Source organism: Lissotriton helveticus, chromosome 1_2 (genome assembly GCF_964261635.1).
Source record: "Lissotriton helveticus chromosome 1_2, aLisHel1.1, whole genome shotgun sequence".
NCBI classification, from domain to species: Eukaryota; Metazoa; Chordata; class Amphibia; order Caudata; family Salamandridae; genus Lissotriton; species Lissotriton helveticus.
This window is the reverse complement of record NC_136058.1, coordinates 154,362,972-154,390,058: the sequence shown is the minus strand read 5'-3', so window position 1 is coordinate 154,390,058 and position 27,087 is coordinate 154,362,972. Positions and strand designations below refer to the sequence as shown.

Below are 27,087 nucleotides of genomic sequence, written 5' to 3'. Positions count from 1 at the left end.
ATGTCGATTTTTCATTATTGATTATTGTATTAATAAAGCTAGAGATAAGTCAAGTACGTGGTAGATAAAAACATTTTCGTGTTTATGCACGCTGATGTGCTTTGAACGCTGCCCCCCCCCCCCTCTCATCATTTAGATTACCACCGCCCATTGCACAAAAGCGTACCGGGCGCTCCCCATGCAAAAAAAACGATTTTTTTATTTTTTTGCCCCACGGGGCCCTTTTAAAGCCTCCACATCAAACCTAGAGGGTGAGGGAGGATCTACTATGCCCCCTTATGGTCATTTCCCCCTTTGTTTTGGCCTCCTCTTGTCTCTCGATCCTACCGAGAGACAAGATGGCGGCTGCTCCGGACTGTTTAGAATGTTGACAGACACCGGAGAGCCAATCAGCTTCGCTTCGCGAAGTTCCGTTACGCGTCAAGTACGCGAACCGGAGCGCTACCCGGAGCGCTGTTACGGATATATATATTTTTTTGAACGTTAATTTATCAAAATCCACTGGAGCACATATATTGAGACCTAGCAAAGGCACATCGGGCTAACAGTCCCTACAATTTTGCCAAGTTTCATGCAAATCCATTCAGCCGTTCGGGCTAAAAGTGAGGCCAACCGCCCTATGGAAATTAACATGGGAAAAACGCGTTTTGGGACCCCCCTTTTTTCTCGGCCCCCCCTTGACGAACCCCCCCCAAATTTTATGGGGCTGCTCAGAAACAAAATGTTCCATTTTCCTGAAAATTTCAGCCAATTCCGTCCACAAACGCCAAAGTTATTAGACATAGAATTTTCAAAAATCCCATAGAGAAAAAATCCTAACTATATATACCTACTGGCGACCGCCAGTAGGTAATATATATATATATATATATATATATATATGTATATATATATATATATATATATATATATATATATATATATATATATATATATATATATAGAGCGAGAGAGAGAGAGAGAGTGGCAAATATTTATTGTATAGATATGGTAACTTTCCTATAAAAAGGTGAATATTACTTAGCTCATAACTTTGGCTACATTTGACAAACGATCACAAAACTTTGCAATAAGATGGTAATTCTGAATAAGTTTAAAATTGTCAGGTTTCATGCAGATTCCTCTGGGAAGAGGAGTTAGGGAAATAAACGGGAGGTCAAAAAAAGGAGTGTTCCCAGTTTAACTCCGACAGGACCTACAGGTCAGTTAAATTATAGCGACATCTTCAACTTTAATTTGGGGACAATTTATGATGCTAGGTTCACAATCAAATTAAAAAAATTAAGAAATCTTATTCTACAAGAGAGCTTTTTCTCCCATTATCCATTTCAAGTCCATGCCCAGCTCCCTGCTACCTACAGTCTTCGTCTGCGAGAAGCAGTGTTGACTACCCCTAGCACTGGACAATGGACTTGACATATGACAAGATGAGTGGAGGCTGGCTGCTTCTGGGGAATTGGACGGCCACAGAGGTTTGGGAGTAGGGCCTAGCCATAGGCCAAGCTCTGCATCCAGCCTGGCATCCAGCCCGGCTGTCTCACAGCTTTGGCTGTCCGCTGCCGGGAGGTTGGTGCATTTGACCATCCTTTTTTCCTTGAAAGAAAACATAGTTATAGAAGTAAAGTTATGGTTAGCTTGGCTTTTTTTTTTACATATGTTGAAAAAAAAAGAAATTCACTGAAAAAACCACTGAGTACAGGTATAGTTATGGTTTAAAACTAATAAACCCCTACATCCTTTACCCACTGACTGGCCATGCAAACCATAACCCCCACAATGAATTCAGTGCTTATCGATACACCCAATTTAAAACAATAATTAACAACAATGGAGGACACAACATCACTAAATAACAACATAAACCCACACAGACATATCATATTGTATCCACAGTTGCTTCATTTATAATGCTATTGCCACATGCCATGTCTCCTGTGAGATCATTTATGACATCTGTGATGTAACATGTTGCAGTATGGATGAGGTCATGAGCATTGTATTCGGTGTGCAAGTTTTGGTTTGCATGGCAGGTGTGAAAGTTAAGAAACATTTCACATGTCCAACATACAACATTAGATTGAACATTGCACATGCATCCAATTTAACACAACTATGCACTATAGTTGGGTATCATCATGTTCACAGCAGTGTGCATTGTAAATTAACCACCACATACATAACCCCAGAACATTACACACACATGCAATAGAGTAGAAATATGTAATATAGTTGAGTATTGCAGCACTCATATCACCACTGCCTACCAAGGAGGGTCTAGCTGGGTTTTTGACATGAGAGGACTCCTTAGACTGAAGCCTAAGCTGTGGTCTTAACACTGTGGGTGTGACCACCCTCTGGGGTAGGGGGATGTGAATGCATTTCGAGAGGGTCATAAATCTGGCACAGATGAGCACTTAGCCAATCCCTGAAGAACGCAGACAAATATTGAGAAGAAAAACAAGAATGTAATACAGTCACCCCCACCGGATTTATCCGGAATGGGTTGACCAAGTTATACAGCCAGTAAGGTTGCCATTTTCTACCAGCATTACTGGTATTCTACTGCCCCGGCTGGTACAAAAATAAGTAAAATTACCTAAAACCAGTATTCTGTAGATACTTAAAACAGCAATATTAATAGAACTTATAAATGTGTTAGAGAGCTATGTTAAGGATCCCGGACTAATAAAGTAAATACAGTTAGAAAAGTCATGTCACAAATGAATACATGTGATTTTATTTATAATCCTATTCTAATGTCCCTATCTTTTGCGCACTGTTAAAACTACAACAAATGGCTGTTATTTTTTATTTGGAAAGGTGGCCACCCCAGCATCAAGGTGGCCTTAATTATAGGCAAGAAAACGCAAATTATGTGGCGTAATAGCCTGGGGCACATTTTGTGATAGTGTTATATCATTATTTGGCCATTTATTTTTGGGTTTGGCGTTAGCCAAGTCATTTTGATTTTATTAAAACATGTATTTATTTTATTTATCGAGTTTTGCATAGCACAAACTTGACCCGAAGGCAACAGAGCGCGTTACAGAGTTAAAAGAGTAGTCGTTACATAAATTACACATGGAGAGAAAATAATACATAGTGACAATAAATAAGAGAAGTGTACAATAAACCTTGGGGATAATAGCTTTGTGGAAGATATGCAAGGTGGGACTTATCCTAATTTAGTGAAGACACTGAAATGTGGTGAAGGTTACTCGATTTATATTAAATGTATGGTATGATTAATGGCAGCTCCTGGCAGTAAGATATGTGGTAATTAGTACGTGTTGGCTCTTGAGGCTGGGCAGGGGGAGCTCAGTCATCTTAAGCAGATAAGGCCTGGTTGCTCCACATGGGTAGGGGGTGGTGCAGAGATGGGGGGGTAGAGTGAGGGTCAGGCAAAGGGGGGAACGACAAATTAGAATAACCATGTGCATAATCAAGTGATACATTTCCTAACTTACACCTTAAAGGATGACATTCTTAATAGGGCTCTAAAAAACAGCTCCTTAACTGCAGAGGGGATCACCTTTCAGATCAGGTCAGAAGTCTCCTCAATAAGGGCATCTAGACAGTGGGAGCTAGGGAAACTTTCGGACCCCTTCAGACAGGTGGGTGCAACGGCACAAATGAAATTCCCCGCATCTTTAAAAGTAATGTACAATAACAAAATGAGGTTCTTCAAGAGAGTGGAGGAGGCAGAAGCTTACTTACAACTGATTTCTGAAGTAGGTCGAGAGGCTGAAGTGGGATAACTTCTTGGCTTTATCTTTCATTTTTTTTGTTTTTGGTTTTTTCTCCCTCGCTATTCTAATCTTTACTTTTTGTTGTCTTTGTTCTTTACCCAATTACCTTGTCTGTCATGTGAAGCAGTGTAAAAGGAAGGAGAAAGGGAGAGAAAAAAGGGGAGGGAAAGAAAAAAAAAGAAAGGAAGAAGGGAGATTAGAAGAAAAAAAAATCACATATATAGAGTATAACATATACCATCCGGACACCGGGAGGGGAGCCTTAAGGCCGGGTAATGACATAGGAAAAAGAAGGGGGGTTCTCCAGGGGAGCACTACGAGGGTGGAGGGAGGGTGGGTTGTTGGGGTGACAGTCACTGGGTGGGGAGCATTTGGGGAAAAAAAACAAAAATATGTCCGATTCGCCAAATTAGGTCCGTTAAAGTAATATACTTCTATCTAGGCAATAATGTCAATAATGTCACAAGCTAGATCAGTTCAGGATACATACTTGAGGGTTTTAACGTGGAACTTAAATGGTTTGAGGGTTAAACATAGAAGAGAGAGAATACTTCAATATCTTAAAGACGCCCCGGAGCAAATGTATATCCTACAAGAGACTCATCTTACAGATAAAGAGCTGAGGGAGTTTTGCAAGAGGAAAAAGTGGATACAGGATATAATATGCACATCTCAGCAAGTAACAATAAGGGGGGTTGCTATTTTGGTTAAAACCAATGCATGCGGCTTGGTAGTGGAGGACTCTAAGGTTGATAATAAGGGTAGGTGGGCCATAGCAAAGATCAGATATCATACTTATAACTTCACGGTTGCTGGATATTATGGGCCAAACTTGGACGATCCGGCCCCGCTAAGAGAGCTGCTGGAAGAATTGTTAGTCTTTAAAGATCCGTTAATCTTGGCGGGAGACTTCAATGTGGTTTTAGATCCCTGAAACGATAAAACTTATAAGGACAAATCCCCACATAATTGTAAAATGAGTTCTTTATTACTAAATGCGATACACCAAATGAGTTGGTCGGATGTATGGAGGAAGAAATGGGGTTCTAAAAAGGGTTACACTTTCCACAACAAGAAGCTGGGCCATAAATCCAGACTAGATTTTTTCTTGATTGCTGAAGAATTAGTGAGTGCTGTGGTGGATGTCAAGCATTTGGGAGGGCATTTGTCGGGTCATTCAGCTGTTTCTTTAGCTTTAAAACTGTCTAAGGAACAGGGTATTAAGAGATGGACCTTGGACCAAACCATTTTGTTGGACGAGGAAGTGGTAAATAAGCTATTATACGAGTCGGAGAGGTTTTTTGATGTAAATCAAGGAACCTCGTCCATTGAAATTGTTTGGGACTCTTACAAAGCCTACCTCAGGGGGATAATTACCGCTATACAATTTATGAGACCAAAAAAGTTTAGGGCCACGATAGCCGAAATTGAGGAAAACATTTGTGTGCTAGAACATGATCTTTTAGCTCAGAATCAGTCGTCCAAGGCAGACACTCTGAAGGAGCTCTCTGCTCGTAAACTACAACTAGCAGAGGTATTGGATGATAGAGTTAGGAAATGGTGGCAGGCTAGCACTCTCGCACACTTTGAATATGGGGAATCCAGCGGTAAGCTCTTGGCCTGGAAGACTAACAAGCATTTACAATGCAATGGTCTCGGCATTATTAAAGGTAGAGCTATTGGTATTGTTTATTGTTTTTTATGTTTTTTTCTAAATCATAAATAAATAGCATTGTCTTTTTAATTTGCAGTAGCTTAATCGTTAAATAAATTGCATTGTCATTTACAATGCTAATAGCTTAATCTTTTGCATATGCATAACCTATTGAATGTACACATACATAGCCACACACACATACAGAGCCACCTAGAGTTGTTCAGTCACCTACACACACAGAGGCACTTACACAGAGCCACCCTCACACAGACATTGGCACTTACACATAGAGTCACCTACAAAAAAAGCTATTTACACAGAGTTACATACCTACACAGAGGCACACATTCACACACACAGTCACACACACAGACAGAGCCACACACATAGACAGAGCTACACACACAGAGCCACACACACACAGAGGCACACACAAGACTTGACTTGACCACTATTTACAGTGGCGATCATCTCGGTTTTCCTGCCACCATGCGATATTACCTCCTCGTCTGGAGACCCTGTGATGGGAGCACATATCACACGGTGGCACCGTGTGAGCTGGCAGGTATGTTAACCCAGTCCAAATTGGCCAATTCCTTCTCGCTGTACCTCAGCCCCTGATCACTCACACCTTCCCTCATAGCCTCCTGGCCCATTCTTACTCACCTATTCGCCTTGTGATTCGGGTCCCTCGTCACGTGCATCGGTTTTCTTTGCTCACCCCAGTCCCTTCTCCTTGACCCCAGTTATCATGACCTTGTCAGATCTCATTCTCAGCACTCCCATAGCCCGCTAACCATTTTATTATCTGCCTTCTTCTTAATAGCCCAGAGTTCACTGTACCCTTTCTTAAGGGTGCTATGGGCCCTGGTACAGGAAATTCCCCATCGCCTTTATTTTGGCTGAACTGAAAATACAGTCAAAAATGGAGTTCAATGGATCCGTAGAAAGCCCAACAGGGCCCTGTGCTACTACACCAGCTGCACTGTCGATAACTCCGCTTCAGCTACATTTTACCTGACTTGTCACTGTCAACAAGCAGCACCATCACGCTTTTACTGACACAACATGCCACACAGAAACATAACTCGCTCGCCCCTTTCTCTTCCCCAGCACCCTTAACGTCTCTTCTCAATGCCCCAGCACCACTGCCCCCAGTATGTTCATCTGCCCGGAGTTCAGATAAGGTCTTATATATGTCGCCCATACCAATTGTGCAGACCTCTCAACCTCCAGTGACGGAGCATACAACTGAGGCATGAGTGTATGTAAGTGTGCAGAGAGGTCCCGGCGGCAGCCCATGACCGGTGCAAACAATGACCCGGCTCCGACCGCGATGGAGAACCGGGTCACCTCCAAGCATCGACCCGCTGACACAGGGCAGACGGCAGGATCCACTGCTGCTGATGGCAACGACCCCCATCTCAGCAGTGAAAAGGCTAACTAAGCCCTGCACGTATAACATTACAACCACATGTGGCTAAGTCCAATAGGCACGGAAATGTGGACTCGATCCCGATCCAGAGGCCCAATGACTCAAACCACCCGGGCCCATGGACAACATGTTCAATGACACTATGAATAAATAAAATAAATACTGTGGGGAATGAACCAATCGTGACACATCACGCGGCCAGGAGGAATCGGGCACAGCGAGCCGCTCGGGTCTCAGCAGCAAAGTCCCGTTCCGGGGGGAGGTGCCGAAAGTGGAGGGTGGAGAGCTGCATCTCAAAACCCCACTTAGGAGGTATTTGTCCCTGAATTCCTCCAAGCATGTCGACAGACTCAAATACAACACCCGCAAACTTTCCTCCTCCACCACCAACCGGACCGAAGCTGGGGCAGCCCGCTACCCGCCTTCCTCGAGGGAGGGTCCCAGTATAGACCGTGCTCTGCTCCCAGCAAAAGCAGATGCCTCAGCCCCCCCTTCCCTCCCTCCCCCACCACCACGAGTATCCCCAACACTGTCCACCAAGGCTGCACACACAGCAAAGACGCACGCAGATGGGCTCGGTAAACAAACAATCACTCACCGTGTGACCTGTCGAAGAAAACCCGACGCGAGACCAGACGAGCTCAAAACAGCGTCGGGCAGCACGAGTGGCTTATGTGTCTGTGTATATGCATACATATACATTGTGAGTGTGTCTGGCTGAGGGCCCATTGATTATTCCTGCTAGGGTGGAGGTCATTCGCGTGCCGATGTCTGCCAGGGAACATCTGTCGGCCCCTGGGGGCACACGCAAGCAGTGTGATGCGCAGGATTACAAATACCTCCGGGCCACGGAGAGAACAAACGCCGATGCCCCCTGCTCCCCGCACACAAAGCCGCCATGACAATGGGCCGGCCGAGCTGCTGTGCCCTCGGCAGCCGCTAACAGATTGCCATTATTGCCCTCACTGCTCGCCCCCACCCCCTCTCTCTGCCACTGCCAGACCGGAGCACTGGGTGTCCCCGTGCTCCGCCCGTGCTCCTGGAGATCTGAGAGCCGCTCCGCCTGTTAACTCGCCGAACTCTGCAATTCAGACATCAATTCAATAAAAGAAGGTAAACAAAGCAGCGGGACGCATTTAAAAAGCTCCCGGTTCCGATTCTAATCAGTTTAACCTGCCTGACATGATCCAAACAAACAAGGGGGGGACGGGGACGGACACAAGGACACAAGTACAAGAGGAACTATGAGGAACAGCTCACCTTCACTGCGGGTGAAGAAAAAATGGCGGCCACAAGCTTCCGAATTTTTCGGAATCGGGGGCGTGGTTTTGCTGTTTTGAGTGACAGACAACGTCACTGTCTAAAGAACAGCAAAACGTACGCCCCCAAATCCGAAAAAGACGGTGCTTGTTTGGAGTGACTCCCTTCTCTTCCAATGGCTGACCTCCGTTTAGGAAGCCAGCCAATGGAAGCGAACGGAGCTGAGAGACGGGTCTAAACTGCCCTACTATACAACATAAGATCTCCGGACCGGAAGCTGCTTCGCAGCTTATAGGTCCCTCGACCTAAAAAGGAGCAAAGTAGGAACAGGATTAAACGAGTTCTATTTGGAACTTTGGGAGAGATCTCAGAGAATACTAGCGATATTGAGGAAGCTTTCTTTAAACATTTTGAGCTGGTATAAAAGGAAGATTTATCCCCACAAGAAAGCTTGATACAAGATTGCTAGAGCAATATGCCATATTGAGAATTGAGGATGAGGCATCCAACAGTCTAAACCGAAACATCAGCCTAAATGAGGTGGCCACTGCAATAGACTCGGGCAAGTGAGGCAAAGTGCCGGGCCCAGATGGGTTGCCTGCTGAGTAATATAAGGTTTTAGCGCCTGTTATGGTCCCTGTGATTTATAGGTTATTTTCTTCCATCTTTGAGGGGGGAGGGAAAATACCCTTGTCATGGAATGAGGCAACTGTGGTCCTTATCCTTAAGCCATCTAAACAACCAGGGCAATGTGATTCCTACAGGCCAATCTCTCTGCTTAATCTTGACTATAACATGTTTGCCAAGATTCTAGCATAGAGATTGAATGGAGTAGTGGGCAATCTATTACATTGCGATCAGAAGGGGTTCGTTAAAGGACGCAGCATACAAGACTTGACCCACACATTAGTGGGCGCTATAGATCTAGCAACTTTGTACAATCTGCCATTGGCCATTATCACACTTGACGCCACTAAGGCGTTCGATCGTGTAAACTGGGCCTATGTAGCGCGAGTATTGGAAAGATGCAATTTGGGTGAGAATTTTTGTAGAGTTATTTCATCCTTCTACCATCACCCCATAGCTAGAATATTGGTAAATGGAAACCTCTCTGCACCATTAACAATTAAAAGAGTGACGAAGCAGGGATGTCCTCTTTCACCTCTACTATTCAATCTTTATATTGAGCCGTTGGCGGAGAAAATAAGGCAGGATATGAATATTGCCCCTTTCAAATACAGAAATTAGGAAAAAAAAGTATCTCTTTATGCCGACGACATGATGATCTATACTTTTGATCCAATACGAGCAATTCCATTAATTTATAGCGCAGCTTCACAGTTTGGGCAGATTTCTGGCTATGAGATTAATCAGGCAAAGTCAGAGTGCATGGTTTGGAACAAAAATGCTCATTTCTCAATTCTGAAACGGGAGATAAGGTATTTGGGAATCCAAGTCACTTAGGATATCGAACAGATGACGAACCGTAATTTGGATAAGATTGATAAAGAGATTGCAGATTCCATAAAGGGCTGGTCGCTCCTTCCTCTCACGCTAATAGGAAGAGTCAACATTGTGAAAATGATGCTCCTGCTTAAATTAATATTCGTATTTCAGAATATTCCTTTAGCTTTTAAGGAAGAGAAGCTAAGAAAAATTCAAGTTTAATTGAACTTCTTTGTATCGGCCTGAAAGTGCATAAGGATCTCGTGGAAGAAGTTGCGAAGGAAAAAAAGCAAAGGGGGCCTATGTGCCCCAGATTTGAAGTTGTATGCCTGGACACTATTAATTAAGGCAGGAAAAATGTTTTTCGACCAGCCTGATGGATCAGAGGTGGGAGTAATGTTTAAGGAAATGTTATGGGAGATCAAAGGAGGAAACCAAAGCTTTCTGCATAAGTTTGGAGACCCGCGTTTTTTCAAAAAGGTTCGCCTAAAGCTAGTGAAAGACTTAGCCTTCACCTGGGCAAGGATAAGGAAATCTTTGAACATTGGATATTATAGTGCTCTGGCTCCTATCTGGGACTCACTGGGGTCTCCAGAGTGGACTAAGGATGCCCTTTCAAAACCATTGCTGGATGCAGATATAAAGCACTGGTCCCAGTTAATGCCGGAGGGCCTGTTGATATCATGGGACGAGATTAGCATTCTGACAGACAGAAATGTATCTAAGTTTAAATATCTCCAAATTAATAGTTGGAGCCAGGGTGTGGGCTCAGTGGTTGGAGCAACAAATGATCTGGAGGAAATGCTTCAGGAAAAGAGCAACAAGGTAAAGACAGCAACCCTGTACTGGAATATATTGGAAGCTGAAGATGGAAATTTCATCTTGGCTCTTCAGCTCTGGGGAGATCACTTACCGGACAAAGACACAGAAGAATGATGGCAAGTATCTTATGATTTACTACATACTACAGTAGCTCCTGCCAATTTAAAAAGAAATCATTTGTTTTCTCTTCACAGAGTGTATTGGTCCCCAGCTAAGCTTTCAAAATTTTCGAAAGGCGCTACTCCCTGCTGCCTAAAGTGTCAGCAGGAAAAAGCAGATGACCTCCATATGTTTTTAAGGTGCCCTGTTTTACATAACTTCTGGGGTGCGGTCTGTCAAGGTATGGAAGCCATGTTTAATTTTGAAATCCAGGTGAGCATAATTTTAATTATCTTTGGCATTTTTCCAAACTATGTGTCTCTTCCTCGAGATGTCAACAAACTGTCACTATATTTGATCATAATTGCTCGAAGAGAAATTTGTAAAACTTGGCTAAAAAACACTGCACCATCCTATTTAGATTGGATAAATGCAATTAAATATACAATGAATCTAGATAGGCCAAACTGGAGGGAAAAAAAGCATTTCTGGCTGCCCTGCATTGCTTGGCTGGATAAGCTGTGACAGTAATGACTAAGTTTTGTCCAATGATTATGCCTTTTTGCAGTTTAACTATTACCCGCTGGATCAGTCCCATGGTTGGCAAGTTAGAAGAACTGAACTGACCATGTCAGAGGGTATCTGCGAAAAGTGCATCCATTAAGATTTTCAGAGTCCATGATGGGTGGAGGTATACACCTGTTGGGTAGAGGGTGCACGGACAAAGTGGACTCTGGACATATCTTTGGCGTATGATGACACAAAAAAAAACCCTGCTGGGGTGTGTCACCAAAAAAGGTCAACATGTTTCAGTCATTATCCCTCGGATGAGGTGTTCCAGCATTCGTCAGGAACTAACGTGATTGTGCTTCTGCTTCAAGGTTGTGCTCATAAAATTATAAAATAATATAATACAAACCGTCCTATTTATGACTTTGACATTTTTGCAAAATGAGTCCAAGCAATGCATGTTTCCTCCCACCTCTGTCACAATACTGAGGAAAATTTTTCTTCTGCTTCAACAAAAATACACCATGCTTTGGAAGGCGATTTGAAAACCTTTGCCCGTCCCTTTTTCCAGCCTGACCCTGGTAAACAGGGAGCTAAAAGGAGCAATGTAAGGAGTAGTTTCTGTTCTGTAACTCCAGTTCTGTAGTAGGGGTATCTCTGTTATAGTCATAATCTAGTGAATAGTCCCGCCCATGTGCGTGGACCCCGGAGCAATCAAAAATAATCTCTTACAGTGTCGAAAAATGCAGAAATGCACAGACACTTAAGAGAGAATTTAAAGACAGATAATGCAGCCTAAAGAAGGCTACACTGTCCAGTACTTCAACTAGAAATTCCACCATAAAATCCACAAAAACAGCAAAGCCTGTACAGATTTCCCTTGCTTTAACAGCAAAATCCCTCAGGAATGATAGAGAGAAGGACCTGGACAGACAAGCCCCATAGGCTGCCATTATGTGGCTCAGAACAGGATACTGTGCCTTTAAGAGAACTTTCCAGAACTTCACAGTATCCCGGAATGCCCTGCAGGTCCCAGTTACTTTCAGTTCTTTTTGAAGGCGTAACAAATTTAGTCCTACTCTAGAAATCATAACATTCAGAATTAATCTCTCCACTAGCATAGCCAAGAAAGGTGCACTAATATACCGCCCACCGGGACCATGTGCAGGGTTTTCCCTTTCTCTCATGGAATTATTAGCCCCATATCTCAGAGCCAAAGAAGATTTTGTCCTCCTAGGTGATTTTAATATACATGTAGACCACTCGGAACTCATGGAAACAAAATCTCTGCTCGCAGAAATGTCCGCAATAGGGCTTAAACTCCATAATTCTGATCCCACTCACAAAGGGGGACACCTCCTTGACCTACTCTTCTCGAACTGCCCCTCTTTGCCTTGTAAAACCACCTCTCAGTTGGACTGGACAGACCACTATCTGCTAGAATTTGACCTTACGATAACAAACAAACGGCCACCCAACAAAACTCTTCCTTCAATATGGCGGCGCCAGTGGCATAAAATCACTACAGAAGGATTACAGAAGATCTGGAAAAAACCCAAATTTCTTGACACAGATAGGGTGGAAGATACACTAATCAAATTCAATGATTCTCTTATGGAGGCAATAGATAAGTTAGCCCCACTGAAACTTCACAAACAATTCCCCACTCACAAACAGGAAAAATGGTACACGGACATATTAAGAACTGAGAAGCAAGGGTGTAGAAGACTGGAGAAAAAATGGAGGAGGTCACACCTCGAAGAGGATAGGAAAGCTTATTTAGAAGCCCAATCAAAATATTATGAAAACATCAGAAAGGCTCGTAAAAACAGTCTGGCCCAACAAATATCAGAGGCAGGCAATTCCTTGAAGGAATTATATAAGATACTTGAATCCTTTGTAAAGCCCACAGCATGTGTGAGCTCGGATGACTTCTCACTGCTTCTCTGCAATGAGATATCCTTGTTTTTCAAAAGCAAAATTAATACCATATATGACAAAATCTTGCAAACAACTAGCACCAACTGTGGCAACCATGTTCCGACTACATCGCAAAAAAAAACAGTATCTTTACTTTCCTTTCCTCCAGTTTCCAACATCGATCTCCCCCTCCTAACCAGCCATATAAAATCTGGCTCTCCTAATGACCTCATTCCAGCGAAAATGATGGCTCCCCTAAACTCCTTTTTAGGCCCACCTATTCTAACCATCATAAATCAATCCCTTAGTGAAGGACAGGTACCATCTGAGTGGAAACAAGCAGTAGTCAATCCCATTCGGAAAAATACCACACTACCCTGGTCTGACCTTTCAAACCTTAGACCCATCTCCCTCCTACCCTACCTCAGTAAACTCACCGAGAAGCATGTTAACACCTACCTGTCGAAATACATCGAGGCAGCGGAGGGCCTGGACCCATCGAAATCTGGTTTCAGGCCCAATCACAGCACTGAATCAGCCCTCCTCTCCGTGACCGACAACATCAGGATGTCACTGGACAGGGGGGGATCAGTGATCTTAGTGCTGTTAGATTTGTCCGCTGCCTTCGACACGGTATCACATGAACTTCTTCTCGAAAGACTGAGTGATGTGGGGGTAGGAGGAATGGCTCTATCATGGCTGCAAAGTTTCCTGTCTGGCCGAACTCAAGGTGTCAGACTGGGCTCTCATTCTTCACCATCAAGATCTAACTAAGGGAGTGCCACAGGGCTCGTGCCTCAGCCCCACGCTTTTTAACATTTATGTGGCCCCCTTAGCAAATCTGATAAGATCGTACGGATTCACCCCGGTGTCATACGCTGATGACACCCAGCTTTTGTTTCCCTTTCAAACCCTCACACCAGCAATTCAGTCATCATTTGCGGATGGGATGAGAGCAGTAGCACATTGGATGGCTCAAAATTTCCTCCAATGTAATGTGTCCAAAACCGAGGTTATGCTGTTTGGGGGGGCGGCTCTTCTGTGGTCCCCAGAATGGTGGCCCCTGGAGCTAGGTCCTGTCCCCAACCCCAAGCCAATAGCAAAAAACCTCGGCGTCAAACTAGACCAGGCGCTCCTGCTTAAGGAGCACACCACTCAAGTGGTAGGTGCTTGCTTTCATGTGGTGGGGTTATTGCGGCGCGTCTTCCCATTTCTGCCAGAGCATCATAGAAAAACACTCATCCAAACCCTTATAATAAGCAGAATAGATTACTGCAACGGACTATATCTATTGGCAAATGAAGAACAGCTACATAAACTTCAGGTTTTCCAGAATACGGCAGCTAGACTGGCTCTCAATGCCCCTCCCAGAACGCCTTCCCGCCCTCTACTTCACCAACTTCACTGGCTGCCAGTAAAGCAGCGCATCAAATTTAAAATCTGTAGTCTGATACATAGATGCCTGTTTGGTACTAGCCCCAAATATTTAAAAGAAAAATTTGTACCATACACCCCTGGACGTACACTACGATCAAGTTACCATCAACTTCTACTGGTCCCTAAGATAAGAAGAGCCAGACAGGGAGGTCGAGCTCTGTCTTACAAAGGACCTATCCTATGGAATTCCCTACCCTCTGCACTGAAACAGATCAGGAATCTTGAACTATTCAGGAAAAAACTCAAAACTTACCTCTTCACCCTGCCATAGAATTATTCAAAACTCCCTCATACTGCTTCAAGTCATTCAGTAAATTGTCCAATGTAAGCAACAGCGCAGAGATATCCCTTCGGGAATTGACTCAGGCGCTTAACAAGCAAATAAATAAATATGGACCGACTTCCAAGTGGCCGCCTTGCAGATCTCTGCAATGGGAACATTACGGAGCAACGCTGTCGTGGCAGCTTTGCCCCTGGTGGAATGAGCCTTAGGTTTGCCCCCTAAGGTCTTATTAGCTTTGTAGTAACACAATTGTATGCAGGACACAATCCACCTCGAGATGGACTGCTTAGAGGTAACAAGACCCGTCCTGACTGATCCATAATTGATGAACAATTGGTCAGACCTACGAATATCTTTGGTTTTATCCAGATAAAATTTCAGCACCCTCCTAACATCCAGGGAATGCAAAGACCTTTCCGCTGGAGAGGAAGGATTCTGAAAGAACGTAGGTAAAGTTATAGTCTGGTTGATATGAAAATCAGAAACAACCTTGGGAAGAAACTTAGGGTGAGTACGCATAACAACCTTAGCAGCATGAAATACAGTATAAGGTTCTTGGCAACACAACGCCTGAATTTCACTCACCCTGCGGGCCGATGTAATGGCCACGAGGAACGCCGCCTTCCAGGACAGGTGCTGCAACGAAGCCCTATGAATAGGCTCAAAAGGCTCCTTCATCAACCTGGACAGCACCACATTCAAGTCCCATGAAGGCGAAGGAAGCCTGACAGGAGGGAACACTTTCTTCAAGCCTTCCAAAAAGTTCTTGATCACAGGGATCTGGAAGAAGGAAGTCTGTGAAGGGCATTTCCTGTAGGCAGTCAAAGCAGCCAGATGAACCTTAATGGAATAGACATTAAGGCCAGACTGCACCAGATGAAGTAGATATGGAAGGATGACATCCTCCTTGCATGTCGTAGGGTCATAGTTCTTGGACTTGCACCAGATGCAAAACCTCTTCCACTTGTAAGCATAAGAAGTCCTAGTGGAAGGTTGCTTAGCTTCCTTCAGTATGTCCATACAAGCCTCTGAGAGATTCAGATGGCCATATTGCACTATTTCAGGAGCCATGCCGCCAAACTCAAAGACGAGAGGTTGGGGTGCACCATCCGCCCCCCGAACTTCGTGAGAAGGTCCGGCCTGCACGGCAGCTTCATGTGAGGAAGGAGAGACCGGTGAAGCAGGTCCGTGAACCACCACTGTCTGGGCCATTCCGGGGCAATCAGAATCATCCGCGCCCTGGACTGGGACAGCTTGATGAGAACCGTCGGAATCAGGGGAATGGGTGGAAAAGCGTACAGAAAGCTGTCCGACCAGTCGATCCACAACGCGTTCCCCAGCGTCCCCGGCTGGTAGTACCTGGAGGCGAAGTCTCAGCATTTGCTGTTTCCGGCGGTGGCGAACAGATCTACGTCTGGAGTTCCCCACCTTGCGAAGACTTCTCCTAGTACTTCGTCGTTTATGACCCATTCGTGGTTTTCCTGAATCAGCCTGCTCAGTTCGTCTGCCTGAACATTCTGCACACCTGGCAGATGGGTGGCCGTTATCGACAGTCCTCGGGCCAGAAGCCAGTGCCAGATCGCCTGCGCCTCCTGTGACAGAGTGCGGGATCTCGAGCCCCCCTGCTTGTTGAGGTAATACATCGTTGTCGTGTTGTCCGTCTGTACAAGCAGAGAGTTGGTCTGAAAGGACGGATGAAAGGCCTTCAGTGCCAAGTGAACAGCTCTGAGTTCCAGGAAATTGATGTGGTACGTGGACTCCGTCGGGGACCACGTCCATTGAATCTGTAGGTCTTCGGAGTGCGCTCCCCAGCCCTGGAGAGAAGCATCCGTCACGATAGTCTGAGTGGGAATGTCCTTGTGGAAGGGAACCCCTTTGAGGAGATTCTCCGCTGAACACCACCACTTCAGAGACTGAAGAGCATGTAGCGACAGTCGTATCTTGTCGTGCCAAGATCCTCTCCTCTGGTCCCACTGATCCTCCAAGCACTCCTGCAGCGGTCTCATGTGCAGCCGCGCATGTGGCGTCAGGAAGATACAAGAGGCCATCGAGCCCAGTAGAGAAGACACCGTCCTCACAGTAGTAGATGGAGTCGTCAAAAGAGCCTGAGCCTTCCGAAGGAGTGCTAACCGTCGCTCCTCCAAAGGAGACACGCTTGCTGACAGCGTATTGATGGAGGCTCCCAAGTACTGAATGCACTGGACTGGAGTCGGGACCGACTTGGACATGTTGACGTGCAACCCCAGCTTGTTCAGCAGAACGCACGTCATCTGGAAGTGTGCTTGAGCTTCCGAGAAGGAGGAGGCCTTGATCAACCAATCGTCCAGGTTCGGGTAGACAAACACCTTGTTCTTCCTCAGGTGTGCCGCTACCACTGCCATGCACTTCGAGAACGTTCTGGGCGCAGACTTCAGCCCGAACGGAAGTACCGTGTACTGATAGTGATTGGTGCCGACTTGAAATCGCAGGAACTTCCTGTGTTTGCATGCAATGGGCACATGGAAGTATGCATCCTGTAGGTCTATGGCACATAGCCAGTCTCCCTGTTGCAACTGAGGATAGATCTGATGCAACGACAGCATGCAAAACTTCTCTCTGCGAATCCACTTGTTTGCCTGTCGCAAGTCCAGAATGGGCCTGAACTCGTTCTTGTCCTTCTTGCGGACCAGAAAAAACCGGGAGTACAGACCTCTTCCTCTTTGAGACAGAGGTACGTCTTCTATCGCCCTTTTCCGTAACAGGATATCGGCCTCCGCCTGGAGCTCGCGCAGCTGATACTGCGAGCTGACCGGGGGAATCGATGGAGAAGGGCTGGTGAACCGAAGACTGTATCCATTGCAAACAATATTCAGCACCCACTTGTCCTGAGTAATTTTTCTCCACTCTGCCAGAAAAAATTGAACGCTTCCCCCCACCGGAGCGGGTAACGGACGAAGGGGAAGTAACCGCTCAGGGTCGAGACCCGGCCGGGCCCTTGTTCGCGGTAGAGGACTGCTGTCCACCTCTACCCCTCTGGCGTTTCTGTAAGGGTCTCCGGAACTGCTGCTGTTGTTGCTGCTGCTGTTGTCCCGAAGACTGTCCTCTTCCTTCCCCTGCGAGCCGAACCTCCGTTGGAACTGGCGGTATGGTTTCTTGTCTTTGGGCTTCTCCAAGCCCACAGCCGTCAGGGTTTCCGCCTCGGCCTTCATCCGGGCCATTTCGTCGTCTGCGTGTTTCCCGAACAGCGTCTCACCGGAAAACAGCAGATTGGCCACTCGCTGTTGCGCCTCAGGCTTGAGTGACGTAAGTCTGAGCCACGCATGGCGGCGTTGGTTGATACCGTGGCAGTAGCCATGTGCGGCCAACAGGGAGATATCCGCCGCGGCGCTTATGGCCTGGTTCGAGACCAGCATCCCTTCCTTGACGATTTCCATGAAGTCCTCCTTCCTGTCACGCGGGACAAGGTCCGCAAACTGTTCCATGGAATCCCACAGCGCACGGTCGTACCTTCCTAGCAACGCCGAGTCGCTGGAAGCCTTCATAGTAGTGGAAGAAGTCCCACACGCCTTCCTTCCAGCCGAATCAATCCAGCGGCTCTCCTTATCCGGAGGCACGGTGGATGACGGGGAGGTAGAATGTAACTTCCTGGCCGCCGTCACTATCACTGAATCTGGCACTGGGTCCATCCGTAGGAAGGCCGGGTCCGAGTCAGGCGCCCTGTACTTCTTCAGAAGTCTGGATGGAGCTGCCTTTACCACCGCTGGCGTAAGAAAAAGCTCTTCCGCAGGTTCGACCAGTCCTGGCACCAACGGCAGTAGAGGGCGAGACAGGTGCTTCTTGTGCAAAGTCTCGAATATCACGGACGTCGTAGGCGTAGGAGCCGTCACCGTGATACCCAACTTCGCAGCCCCCCTCAGGAGAACCTCCTGGAATGTACCGATGTCGGCGATCGGAGACACCCTAGTCTCCGGGGAATCCGACAAAGTAGGCGAATAGGAACGGGTCCCGGAGGTAGTACGGGACCTGGACCTGTGCCTCCTATGGCGATGCCTAGATCTCGTGGAGGACCTGTGTCTACTGCTCGATCTGTCTCTCCGCCTGGAGCGCGACCTCGATCTTCTAGGCCTGGGACGTTCCGCCGGTTTCCCCGGGGCGGACGTCTTGGGCTTGGGTGGTACCTTAGACTTAGGAGTCTTCTTAGGAGGAGTCGGAAGCCTGGGCAACGAGACCGACCTCGGTGGAACCGGAGGCGGCTTGTCAGGCACAGGGGTCCTAGGTCCTGTTGGAAGCGGCGGCAGAGGAGGCAACGGAGGAGGGGTTGGAGCCCTTGGAGGAAGACCTCTCGGCAATGGAGGAGGAGGCGGAACAGTCTTCTTCGGAGTATACACCTCCGAGTACACCGATCCCGGCGACCCGCCATCCTTTCCGGACTGAGGGGAGCCCCCCACAGTCCTAGGCCTGCCTGCACGACTCCTCAACGTCGAAGAATGGTGATCAGGCGTTGAACGTAGATCCCTCGGCGTCGACCGTCTTCCATGCTTCGGCATCGAACGGCTTCTATGCCTCGACGTCGAGCCCGACCATCTCGACGACGATCCTTTATGTCTCGACGGCGATCTTTTGCGTCTCGACGGTGACCTCGACCGCCTCGACGACGACCTCTTGGACCACCTCGACGGCGACCTCGTCCGCCTCGACGGTGACCTCGACCGCCTCGACTTCTTCCTCGACAGAGATCTCTTCCGCTTCGACGGCGGCCTCGACGCCGAGGATCCCTTCGACGACGACGATGTCCTGTTCGTCGACGGCGATCGGTGGTGTCGCCTCGACGGCGAGCGCCGACGCCGGACCCGTCGACGCCGATCACTCGACGTCGACGCCGAAGACGACGACGATGAAACCGTCACTGGGTTCGACGGCGGCCTGTGCAAGTCCCTCGACGTCGACGGGCGACGTTTTCTCGACCCAGAGCCCTGGGGAGACTGGGAACCGGCCGTGGATCTCCCTCTCGACGTCGTGGTCAGTGCTACCGACCCAGACGGAGACTGGGGATGTTTGCTGGACTTCCTGCCCCTGGGGAGCCCCCCAGAGGCCTCAGCATGGGCAGATGAAGCCCCTCCAGACCCACCTTGCGCCTTCAGCCTTCTTTCCTCCAGGCCTTGAAGTCTGATCTTCATTCTGTCTTTCAGGGTCCTGCCAGAGAAGCCTTTGCAGATCTCACACTCCTCTGGAACATGGAAAGAGGGCAGGCAGAGGATACACACCTCATGAGGGTCTGACTTAGCCATCTTCCTGGAGCACTCCGGGCATTTGTCAAATAATGAAGGCATATTTGACATTAAAAGAGTGCAAAACACCAAGAAGAAAAGCCCAAAAGTACTTAGAAAGCACTTAAATTGATTTTACAGTGAAAAAACACCAATAAACCCTTGAAAAGGGAGAGCTCAATGCTCCAGGGTCCTGCTTGCAGGAGCCGGAAAAAAGAACTGAAAGTAACTGGGACCTGCAGGGCATTCTGGGATACTGTGAAGTTCTGGAAAGTTCTCTTAAAGGCACAGTATCCTGTTCTGAGCCACATAATGGCAGCCTATGGGGCTTGTCTGTCCAGGTCCTTCTCTCTATCGTTCCTGAGGGATTTTTCTGTTAAAGCAAGGGAAATCTGTACAGGCTTTGCTGTTTTTGTGGATTTTATGGTGGAATTTCTAGTTGAAGTACTGGACAGTGTAGCCTTCTTTAGGCTGCATTATCTGTCTTTAAATTCTCTCTTAAGTGTCTGTGCATTTCTGCATTTTTCGACACTGTAAGAGATTATTTTTGATTGCTCCGGGGTCCACGCACATGGGCGGGACTATTCACTAGATTATGACTATACACAGAGATCCCCTACTACAGAAAAGATGTTAACACCAGCCATCAGCCAGGATAACCTGGTGTGGTTCATTCTCTAGGAAAACGTTTTAAACCCTGGGGTAACCATTTATTTAGTGACATAAGGTCATCCTTTTTACAGGAAGTTCTGAAGAGAAACTAAGGATACATTGCTAAATGAAAGGTCTACCACAGTACCCTGGAGAAATCATCTTCAGTGTGAACCTTTAGTAAATTGAGTACCAGTCCCTTCCTCGGTGTACCCTGAAAAAAGCCCCTCGGACCACTTCGGGGTCTTTCCTGGTCCCAGGGACTGGTCAAGCTCAGTTCAAAGGTGCTCTCAATTAAAGTTTCAGTACAGTATTGCATGGAAGTCTTTTAAATGTAAAAATAAATCATATACTAATTTTCTTCACTCAGATAACAGTGGCTATTACCAAGGCTTTGGTTCCATTTGCATGCATCAGTAGTAAGGAGGCGTAGTTTCATGAACGTGCATGTAAGCCATGACATCAACATGGCTTGATTTCACTGGTTACATAGCGTTTCATCACCAAAAATCCAGCACAACCCGAATGACCGAGGCCATATCATATAGCATGACTTTTGCCATCCTACCTGGGTGACATCGCCCATGTCTACTCCAATTTCCTTAGTGCATGAGCTCAGAATTGGAAGTGAATGTTGTCTCTTGTTCTTTAAATTCACAAAAGGAAAACCAGGCGCTGTAATCCCCAATGTTCTAATCCAGGAAGTGGAAGTCAACCTACAAGTCTCACCTAGAATTTGTATGCTGTCTTCTTGTTTTGCATTAATGTAACATCTGTGTATAACACACCCGTATCGGATGACCTCAGCTTTGCGTCTTACTACAATGTGCTCATGTGACCACTGGGCGATCTTAGAAACACGTGCCAGTCCCCACCTATTGGTATATTGTTGCGAGCATTTCCACCACTAAAACCCTACTCCTCAGTGACACATTATGCACCACCGTCTATTCATGTCAACCTAGAAGTCTTCGATGTCTTGTTCAAGTAATAAAGATCTTCAACCATACAATCATGGGGCACTATCAGATTATTAATATTATTATAAAGTCTTATATAGCGCGGAGCTAACCAAGTAGGGTTTCCCAGTGCTTTAGCAACAGATAGAGGCTAGTAGAATAAGGTAAGATTAGAACAACCAGGTTTTCAGGTTGTTGCAAAAGGTGGTCATTGAGGAGCAGCTTCTTAGAGACTTAGTATCACATAGTGTGTCATGCCACTAATACCACCGCACAGTGCTTCGGCCAAACCACAGTCACATCAGTAGATCTAGAGAAGAAATGGAGAATGCCATACTCAAGGACAACCCTGACACTCCTACAAGCCACAATGGATACAATGGACATCCCTTTGAAGGCCAGGATGTATATGCACAAGCTATGGACAGAGTCAGACAGAGGCGTAGGTGTGGTCTGTAGACTTTGATTGGACTAAAGTAGGTTTGATAGAGTCTCATAGAGTCTAGGGTCATGATTAACTCTTACTCAAGGCTGGGCAGAGAGCTGTTTTTCAAATGTAAGATAAAAAGAGGCATGTACATTAACTATTTTTTCCTTTGCTGGATAATCACTGAACATAATTATGTGTACATGGGCTGTTATGCATAATAGCTCTGTATAGCAAAAGCACAGCAGTGTCGTTAATATGCAAGACCAATAAATGTAGATGGATAAGATAGTATTTTAACTTTGAATTAACCTGGTTTGGACCCCAGTGGGACTACTGACACTAGCTGTCGTTAATATGCAAGACCAATAAATGTAGATGGATAAGATAGTATTTTAACTTTGAATTAACCTGGTTTGGACCCCAGTGGGACTACTGACACTAAGACTAAGTCACCAAAACATCCTAGCACTGGACTTCATTGTAGAAACTGCTACTCGTGTAATATCTGCGAGATCTCCTGCCTACGCTTTCAGGGTCAGGGCCCTAGCTATCAATAGTTCAGGGATATTAGGGGCCCATTGTACCCCAAATCCTACCATACCTGGGAAGGGGAAGCTTTGTCCTCAGGGCCAATGCAAAGTAACTAGCCTTCCAACCACATGCACTACACCGTTTCCCTCATACACCTTCCTCGTGATTCACACACTGACCAGTTAATTTGATATCCTTACCTGTGGGTACCTGAAGTGTCTTCAAAGTGCCTTGAGGCAGCGCCCTGGAACATCCAGTGCAAAATATACTGCATCAAACAAAGATCGTATAGTAACCGACTCAAAGCATAGTAGTTCATATTAAGTCATTTAGATTATGACATATATATACAATCCTTTAGAGCAAAAATCTGCACCAGCAAAGACAAGCAGCCGCAAGTCATCGAAAGACTAACGAGCTAAAAGAGGAAGCAATCCCCGGGGTGTATGTTGAGGTTTCCAGCCTGCCTGCCATCCCAAAAGAAGCTGACCCCAAAGTACAGCTGATTTAAGACACTTCCGCAGCGTAGTGACAAGTGCCGTAAAGCCCGCTTACCTTCGCCACCTCGCGCCGTCGCGCGCACTGACGCAGGCAGCAGGTGCAGCGGTGATCTCTCCCAGGCGTTATTGCAGGCTGGCTAAATAATTACAGCTGAGGTAGAACAGGGTCACGGAAACGCCATACAGCGCTTCACAGTAACCCAAAGCCGGGGCCTCCAATTACAGTCATTAACTAAGGAGAAGCCCGCTCATTGATACTCCGAGGGAGGAGAGGGGGGCTGAGGTGGGGGCGGCAGCCATTGGCGCTGTGAAGTCTGCTGTAGGCAGCATGGCTAAAACAAAATGTTGGGAATTCCATTTATTATAGAAAATCTACGTGTAAATTATGCTGTGAGCATCGAATAAATAAGTGCACACTAGATACTTGAGAACTAGGACATACTTAACCTTGAATCTGCAGTTCCTCGTTTGCCCAGCACACTATGCATTTTTCTGAATGTATGTAACACTTGTGTTGGGCTAGTGTTTGATGTAGGTGGCCACAATTTAGATTAGGGTTATTGACTCACTCTTTAACACTGGGATACATGGAGCATGTATATTTTAAACCTTTGTAACCTAGACCATAACTTCATTAGGTTCAATTGACGAGAATTAAGCCGAACACTTCCCAGAATGAATTAGCTTGTTAAATGAAAGCCGAGGCCAGGAGTAATGTGTCACCAGGAACATGGATTTATCTTGTAATCCTAATGTAGGTACACCTTGCCGATTTAAGGTCTGGAGAGTCGAGTGTTCAAAATAATGCATAGAGAGAGAGAAGAAAAAACAAATGGAATCTTACAGCTGGGGGGCCAATCCTGGTGTTATTAGCCCAAGCCACGGTCTAGCCTTAATTGGTGCTTCACCATTACAAGTCCGACAAATGTGTGATGCAGTGTATTACAAGCATACAGAATTCCATATTCAGATAGAGAAACAAAACCGGAGGCCCACATTCTATATCATATCTCCGGGATGAATAGCAATGCCGGTATAGTGTAAAGTCAGGGCAGGTTATTCCTTATATTAGATAGTGGTATTTTGTATTATACTGTTTATAGGTCACACCTTAACTCTCCCCAAAACCCCTTTTCAAATTTTAACTCTGCTGCTGCTTTCGGCAAAACAGATTTTTCTGTTTGCAGGTACATAGAATACATGTGGAATCTTTACTGGAAAAATAAACAAACTAAAGCTTGTGATTTGTAATTTGCAAACATATTTTATGCATAGTGATTTAGGTCGGTATAAATGCCTATTCTGTAATAACATGCAGACAGTTTCCTGTCCATTTATATTGAACCCCAGCAGTGCAATAAATAAACTGGTGTGAATATCTACTGATAACCAATGTTTACTAATTTTGAAGAGAATATAAAGGAAAGGGCGCTAGAAAGACAGGCTTCCTTGAAATGGCTTACATTACAATTTCAGTTAATGTTCTAATCACGAATCAGATTTTCATGCTTACTCCTCTGACTGTAAGGCATTGTGACATTACAACTCAAATATGACAAATTACTCCTGATGAGTAGTGACATAAATTTATGTTAACATTAACAGCCTCTAATAAGGAAATTAGAGACAGTTTCTGTTACAGGGATTGTAGTATTCCATATCCTATGAACTAATGCGTGAGTGACCTCAGAGAAGCCACTAATGCTGGTCTCATCAAGATGATAATGGCTAATAACTCATATTATTTGACCATCTCCAAGCATAGTCATTTTTTAAAAGTTTGAGTTTATTGAGAACAAGAAATAGCAATTCAAGCATAGACATTTTATTAGCAGAGTAAGTCAGCTGGGTTGCTTGCCTATTTTTGTGACCTCTGTAAAGTAATTTGTTTCTTGTAAGAGCTGCAGCTGAGGGTGTGTATGGGTAGATACAGACTGCATTCATAGGAATGTGATCGACTGCTCCGCTTTCGACGTTTAAGTGAATGCACTGAAATAAAGTACGAAAGTGAATGTGTCAGTAAAAGATGCAGTTAATATTAAGGGTCTCCTTAAGGCTTAGTTTCAGGGAAGATTAACGAAATACTGTTATGTATAATTTGTTATTCTTTTTACCAGGCAAGACTCACAAGAACATCCATGCATCGTTGGTGAAATATAAAGATTTTTTTTATTTTAGTTGTAGTGAGGGCCTTTGACATGTAGACACCACTTCCAAAACAAACACTGGCAATGCCAACAGATCTAGCTATAATGTGCCGCAGCCTTCACTCTTGCACGTACACCACTCACTCTGCATGTACATGGGCAAATACGTCTTTTACCTCTGGGAATAGAAGCGAGAACTGAGAAAGAGCGTAAATCTGCTCTGGTGCAATGGAACATGGGCACAACCAAGATTGTGTAAGAAGAGGAACAAAGCATGTGAGAGGGCATGTAAATGTGAAGCTGAGATGCTCAGGACAAGTGCCAGCAAGTGACTAATGCACCATGCAAAGTATCTTTACAAAGATTGTGTTACTCATAATTAGAGGCAGCAGTCCACCTGGGATTTAACCGAAGCACACTGAAGTAATTTAAGTAATGTTGTGGCAGCTGAATTAGCACAGTCTACAGGCGACAGAATATTTAGGTAAGCCAAGCAAGACGGCATTGCCATAATCCAAACAACTAAAATGCAAGGATTAATTTTCTTTAATGGACTACCATGTACCAGAGATCTTCTTGATTTGTGGGCAGAAGGTAAGATCAGTATTTTTGGGCATAGTTGCGGAAGCTAATAATGGGCCAAGAGTCAGTTCCTACCAAACCGAAGTACAGGTTTAAGGATGGTTCCCTAGAACTAGCACCACTGTTTTATCTGTTTTAAAATTCAGACGGTTATTGCACATCAAACATTAGACTGAAGTTGACTTCCCAGACGTTTAAGGGGAACGTCAGTCTAGCTAGTGCTTTGCTGTATCAGGAATTAAATATTTACGGCATAGTAAAAAAAAGCCAAAAAAAGAAACGGAAGGGGTTAAACAAATGTTAAAGAGCACAAAAAACAACACAGTAATTCTTGATTAATCAATGTCTATTGTTTAACTTTTAAAAAGAAAAACGACTTTAATTCACACACAACTAAATACTAAACATTAAATTACTGGTATACACAATGAAATCAAGACCTCTCTAGCACCACCTGAACTAGAGACTCGAAGTATACTGTAACTGTAAGCAATCTTTATTTCGGCATTGTGCCATTAAAGACAGAAAGCAAGTATAAATACTACAAGTGCAAGGTGGTATATAAAAACCTAGCAATACATTAAAGTAATCATCCTTGAAACAGGGGAATGTTAAAACCTTTAAAACATGTTTTAAATTAGGTCCATACAACTTAACATTGTGATACTACATGTGTGTGTTCGGTGATGTTAGAAGGTGGTTCTGACACTATGGGCCAGCCAGATTTTTCGCTTTTTGAGCACCCTAATTGTTAAGCTTTTACTATGGGGGAGCCTCATAAGTTGGAACTCACCCACAGTGAACTCAGGATGTAAGAGACAGCATGGGGATTTTACTTGTGTCCCCCTGGGGACACAAGTGTACATGTGTGTGCACACGTGTAGGGGCTGCGCAGGGGAGATTCCTAGCATGCGCAGCCAAGGAGCAGGTGCAGATAGACTGGTGTGGCAGGACTTATGCAGAATGGGGTGGTGACATGGAATAGGCTATATACACTGGGAAGAAACATGCCAGGGAAAGTCACTGTGTTTTACTGTTTTTCACTTCATTATACCCCTATGGGGATGTGGAGCCCATGGGCTAGAGTAACTTTCATAAGGCCTACAGATTCCAAACACGCACTAAAGTCCACTGTAACAGATGTGAGAAAGAGTATTCTGCAGATTCCAAAGTCATATTTGTACTGCTTTTGGGTCATCCAGGACTGTCATATTTCTCTGAGCCAGCCATAACCAGACGCTGGCTGAGGGCTGACCTCAGCAGGATGGATTGAAAACCTTTTCCACAAGTTAAGGCCTCCTCTCCACGAAGACAAGATGGGTGGGGCTACAGGCTCATCCATCAGCAGCTATCACTGGGTGCCAGGCACCAGGCTGCACTAAGGAGGGAAGGCAGCGAGGGGGGGAAGGGCCTGTTTCAGAGA

At 45.5% G+C, this 27,087-nt stretch overlaps 1 protein-coding gene across 1 annotated transcript in view; it reads right to left on the bottom strand.

Moving 5' to 3' along the window:
* Nucleotides 1–22,760, bottom strand: part of LOC144799196 (uncharacterized) — a 74,207-nt gene extending 51,447 nt beyond the window's left edge. Inside the window, exon 1 of the mRNA XM_078670452.1 lies at nt 22,636–22,760. The gene's annotated coding sequence lies outside the window, so the exon portion shown is untranslated. The remainder of the gene's footprint in view (nt 1–22,635) is intronic.
* Nucleotides 22,761–27,087: the final 4,327 nt, after the last annotated feature.